Raw genomic sequence first — 6,415 nt, 5'->3', positions numbered from 1 at the left:
TTGATTTCTATTTTAATCCTTATTATCAATGTATATCATTTCTGACATTGGAAAGAATGTGTGAAAATGTCTGGTTGCCCTTTAAAAGATTTCTCATCTTTATCACCAACTTAAATATCTTATTTTTAAAAACTGCCACATAGCATCATAGAGTATTAGGCTCCAGGGAGCAATCTCGCAATCCATATGAAATCATAATATTTTAGAACTGGAAGATAATTTAGCTATGATCTAATCCAACAACCTCATTTTCCAGCTGACTAAACTAGGGCTACCAACACTGAGAAGAGCCTGAAAACCTTCTTTTGGGGATAATGCATCATCCTGGGATGATGAAAAAGGCCTTTCTGTAGCATTTATAAAAGAACTAAATGTGGCTCTAATTATTTACAGATGTATTGTGATTATTTTGTACTAGTACTCATGTCCGACTCCCATCTTGTGTGTCATTGAAAGAGTTATCCTCAGGTCTTCAGTTTTATCAAGAGAAAAGGTAAAGGACAATCATTAAGCATTAAGCTAAATAAGTAATGAAATGTGTATTATCAGACACAGATTTCTCACTTAGTTGTTTCATCCAATATTCTGTATAAGTAATGAGGTTTACTACTCATTCTGTAGTTTGTAGTTTGTAGAAAGAATTCGGAGAATGAGTCTTGTGTACCATAGAACATCACAAACTTTATATTCTTGAGTCTCACAAATTACCTTATGTTATTTAAGAATTACATACACACAAAATCCTAAAACTGTGTACTGCATGGATACATTTGAAGGGTCACTTAATAATAAAGGAATATAAAAAAAAAACATTTCCAGCCCCTGATGCTTAGAAGAAAGCACAACCCTGCTCATCACCATTACGATTGAACTAGAAAAGGAGACCCAAACACAATGCCCAGGGCAAACTGTCCCAGCAATCAAGGAGAAATTAAGGGCCCGACAGGCACTATTATGGCAAGCAAATGCCCCTCACTTGCCATATGTGTCACGAGAGAGGGAGTGATGCCCTCCCCTGACAGCCCTTGTTGTCTGTGGCAGTTGAGGGAGCCATCTCTGATGTAATACAGGTGGGATAGTTATTCCTGCCTCTCATTAGCTGAGAGTGGTTGCTGCACCTCATCTGGGCAGCCTAAAAGAGCTGGCCCTGGTGGTGTAGGTGTGAGTGAGCCAGCTTTGAGGACCTGAAAGCAGGAGAACCAGTCCTGCCTCTTGCTCCTTGTTGCACAGGGTGAGCTTGCAGAAGGCAGCATGGGAAAGATAATCCCGGTGGTAAGGATGGGGGACAGCTGGTGGACTGACCAAACTAGCAACTACGCAGGCCCAGGACCAGAGTTGTGAGTTGACCCACCCAACATGCATCACAGCTATGATCTCTGGAGATCATGAAAGAACAGGACTTACAGATCCAAAGTTGCCAGATCTCTATGACACAGGGCAACAATGGGATACCCAAGGGGTGTCTCCAGTGAGGGCCCAGTATCAATGATGTAGCAGAAACCAAAGACCTCAAACCAGACCAATGATTCTTTGTAATGAACACTTGCAAGTTAAGATGTATGAACTAAGAGGTATACTGTGTGTCTCATGGTGTTATACTAATGCTTTCATGACAAGATTTTTCCTTCCTTCCTTCCTTCCTTCCTTCCTTCCTTCCTTCCTTCCTTCCTTCCTTCTTTCCTTCCTTCCTTCCTTGCTTCATTCCTTCCTTATTTCCTTCCTCCTCCTTCCCTCCCTCCTTTCTTTCTTCTCTTAAATTTTATTTTATTTTGTGGGGATTTGAAAGAGCAGTGGATGGATAAAAAGGGATAGAGAAATAAATGTGATGGAGATTTATGTGAAAGACAGAAAGAATAAATGGAAAGAAAGTTTTTAAAAATGGAAAAATATATGTTAACATACAAGAAATTAAATTCTCTAAAATGCCAAAAAGGAAGCACACTGCAATTTTCTGTACTGCTTAACTCTCCTGTTTTGTTTAGATATGTAGATCATAAAACATGCAGTATATTTTTATACTACATCAAAATAGAACATCCATTTACAAGGGAAAATCCTTCTGTATTTTCCTGTACAATGTTTTTTCCATATATAGAGATCTAAGGGGAAAGAAGCTATATATGTATCCTCTGATTTGTGTTTCCTTAGTAAATTACATATCATTTTTTAGATTACTCAAGAGCAAACATTATACATTTACAAAGCCAAATTGCATGTCTGAAGGGATGGAGTATAATATGTGTGAGGAGCTGATGAATAATTATTTATGATGATTATGATAATTAAGTGTAAATGATAGGTCCTAGATACTTTGCTGTTCTCACCCCATCCCATTTTTATAACAGATGACAAATGCTAAGTACAGCTGCACCTGAATTAAATGCCTTTTCCTTATTAGAATTATAGTCCTTTCAGATTTTGATATGCTGGGTCTATAAGGCAACTATATACTCATGAATCCAATCTGTGACATTAACAGTCTAATGAAAATCTAGAAAATTATGATTGCACAAATAATTTCAAAATGATGGAAAATATTCATTACGTGTGGGTGTTAAAAATAACAAAATGATGATTAAATTTTCCCCAAGCTATATAAACTATACAAAGAGGAAAGGTATTCATTATCAGCATTGCACAAGTAGCATATTCCTTTTTCACATAATATATTTATTTTAAATGAAGACAGGAATACCAAGTTTTGTAATCAGTGCCCTTTTGAAATTAATTGTATCAGCACCTTTGCAGGTAGCATAGGAGAAACAGATTGAAAAGCATTTTGATAATATGTAGTCATTCAGAAATACCAGTTTGACTGTCCTCATCAGCCCCTGAAACAGATTTGGGAATTTTTGTTGATATTGAAAATAATTTTCTACATCCTGACATGTGTTTTAAAAGAGATTTTGTAGCAATAATGATTGTTGTATGACAATATGTGAAGTGGAATTGAATTACTTCTTTTTGTTCAAGAAGATACTTGCTGTAGTTCAGATGATACAAAAGGTAAATAATGATCACAGTTCATGTACTGTTGTCTTTTCCACACTGAATAGAGTATTTGCATGTGAAACATTGAATACTCTTAGTAGTAATCCTGCTTTCTTCTTGAAGACTTGTGAAATAATGTATGTCTTTCAGAATTCCACTTTTGTTCTTACTGTTGTGCTAACACATCTTTCTTTTAATATTTCTGTATATTCAAACCTTAAATTCATGAATTTTGTGTTAACTTTTAAAAATTCACTACTTAATTGAAAATAACATATTATAATTATCCGTTAGTGATAATATTGATAAATAAAACATTGTATTGTTGCTCTAATATTTTTATATTATTATGATAACAACAACTATATATATATATATATATATATATATATATATATATTTATTAGCCTCCCATCTTATTAGTAGCAATTTGATATAAAAACTATGATTAGTATATGCCCATTAGATTTGTGGAAATACAAGTAGTTCAGTAAAAGGCAGGACTTTGAAGTTCTCAGACTGCCTCCCAATTAACTTCTCTTTGACTTGATATTGGCTATGAAGTAAAATCTACAAAATCCTTAACCAACAATTTTGGTGCTACAATTAAAACTGAATTTCCCAACGAATTAGCTATCACATCATAGTTGTATTTCAGATTCTAAAGGAAAATCGGGAGTACGAAGCTCCATGAACAAGGAGTTTTGATGATAGAGAAAGAAAGAGAGGAGGGAGAGAGAGAGAGAGAGAGAGAGAGAGAGAGAGAGAGAGAGAGAGAGAGAGAGAGAGAGAGAGAGAGAGAACCAATAATTTGAAAACAGAGCTGAGGTTTCCTCCCATGCAGGTCATAAGAGTGTCAAGGATGAACCTACACTTGAATCTTTATGCTTAATGATTTATGAAAAAGGAATTCTAACAGTTATAGCATATTTTCAGTGACTATCGACTAGAAAAATTGACAGCAATTGGGTCTCAAATGCAATGGCCCCAAGTATTTCTTGCTGCAAAGCTTTTCTTTTTGCTACTGTTGTTTTCTTTTTAGTATTTCTTCATAAAGCATATCATAATTTTCTCAAATATAGAAGTAGAAGTCATATCGAATGCAGCACAACTATAAATACATGTCCCAGGCAGCAAAAGGAATGCTGCTTCAGAACTGCTTCCACCAACACCCTTTGTCATAAATCCACAACAAGACACCTCCAGCTTTTGATTACTGCTTGTGCTAGGTTGTTTATGCACTTCCTCACAATCACTAAGCAATAGTTTTCTGTTTGGTGTTCAGGTGGCCCTCCGGAAAGAATGATAACCAGTAAATCATGCTGGTGAGCCACAGAGGAGAGGGCTTAATGTACACTGTAGAAAGACTTATGAGATCTGTCACCGCCTTGCCATGGGGGAAGTCACTATTCTCTTAGGATCTGATGCTCACAACCTAAAAAAAAAAAAAAAAGGTTGATGTTGAAAACAAGTAGTACAGAAGAGTTGGTACCCTGGGGTCAATATTTAATCATGAGAAACAAAAGTGGTATATGAACTATTACTCTTTTTGATTATTTGTAAATCAGAAAGAAATAATCCCTTTAAGAAACAACGCTTGCCTACAAATGTTTTAAAAAAAAGTCTATAGTAATCTCAGTTAATATATCCCAGTATAGTAGTTTCTGCTCCCTTGTTTTCATTACCTCATTTTATTATATTTTGGAGCTCTTTCATCCTGGTATTACCTTCCAATGAAGTACTGGGTTTGTCTTGCAGAGTCACGTAAAACATACTGAGTAGTGAGATGTTAGTGCTGCTTATTTATTGAAAGTATCATCCTTTGTATGAATCAATTTTTGTGAACCAAGTGTTTTGAACTAGCACTGTAAGCTTTAAATCTAAGAATATATGATAGGAAATAAATTAATGATATTACACTCTATTGAACATTTATATGTTAAGTATCTTGAAATTGATATTTTATCAATATGTGAAATACAATCATTTCACTTTACTTAGGTCACCATACTATAAGAAAGATCAAATAATTTAATTAAAGAGAAAAGTAACTAGTTAATTAGTGTGCCCCCAACAAATGGTTTGTTGATTTAACTTCTAAATATAGGGGTAGTGTGATATGAATCAATACATAATTCAAACAATCTAAGTATACTTTCAATGATTACTTTTCCTCAATATTTTATTGGATAACTAGATTATGGAAAGTTGGGATTTTCTTTTTAAATTTATGAAATTTCAAACAAATATAATGAAATTATAAACACCAATATATCTTTCATTCAGTTTAAGAAATAACATTTCATGATATATAATAATACTATGTACAGCCTTTACAATATATCCCTCCATTTCTTTTTGAGGTAACAACTATCATAAAAAGCTGTTTATTATTCTTTTTGTCTTTATTGAAAATGGTTTTTTTATCACATCATATATCCTGATTATGGTTTTCTCTCCCACTACCTCCAGTTCCTTCTCCTCTACCCCCCATCCCCTCTACCCATCAGATCCACTCCCTTTCTGGCTGTCATTGGAAAAAATTTGCATGTCATCCTTGTGCAGAGACAATGCTAATCTTTTCTGTATTGTTCCAATTTTAGAATATCTGCTGCAGAAATGATAACTTTTATGCTATTCTTAATAATGTCATATGTATACTACATGTTTTCCATATTGACATGAACTATTGTTATGAAAATTTATACCATTGAATTACTTATATTTTGAACACAAACAAATTTTCCATTTTTATATACTATTGGTAAATAAAAACTATTAGTTTTTTGGATTATTTATTTTTATTTTATTTGTATGATTGTTTTGCCTCAATATGTGTATGTGTACCACATGTGTGTCTGATACCCATGTGAGCTACCTTGTGGATGCTGAGAAGTGAACCCAGGTCCTTTGCAAGTACAGTAAACACACTTAACAACTGAGACATCTTTCTAGTTTCAGTTCATAATTAGATTTTAAATTTATTTATAATTGTACCATTTAATCTGCTTAAAGAATTTCACCATTGTATCTACATCATTTCTACTTGTTCAAACTATAAGGTTTGATTTGACAAGAACAGAATATAGGTTATTGTTTAACAATGCATTATGAGACAAAGATTCTCCAAAAATGCCATTGATTTTGTTTTTTGTGTTGCCCATTCACTGCTGAGCATGAGGCTTCACCCAGTATGACTCAATTAGTAGAAACTAATTTTTCATTTACAAGTGGTTATTAATTGGAGATAGCTTCTGTTTATGGATATGGGATTGTGTCTACTTCCCTTTTTCAGTGCTGGGACCCATCTGGCTTAAACCTGTCTAGGCTCTGTACATGCTGCTACAGTTTATGTGTGTTCATATATATTTCATCCCTGCTATATCTAGAAGGTCTTATTTCCTTGCTATCTTCCATCTACTCT

At 34.1% G+C, this 6,415-nt stretch overlaps 1 pseudogene; it reads right to left on the bottom strand.

Moving 5' to 3' along the window:
• Positions 1–5,528: 5,528 nt before the first annotated feature.
• On the bottom strand, positions 5,529–5,614 carry LOC113830884 (annotated as a pseudogene).
• Positions 5,615–6,415: the final 801 nt, after the last annotated feature.

Source organism: Cricetulus griseus, chromosome X, assembly GCF_003668045.3.
Source record: "Cricetulus griseus strain 17A/GY chromosome X, alternate assembly CriGri-PICRH-1.0, whole genome shotgun sequence".
NCBI classification, from domain to species: Eukaryota; Metazoa; Chordata; class Mammalia; order Rodentia; family Cricetidae; genus Cricetulus; species Cricetulus griseus.
This window is presented reverse-complemented; position numbering and strand designations above follow the sequence as displayed.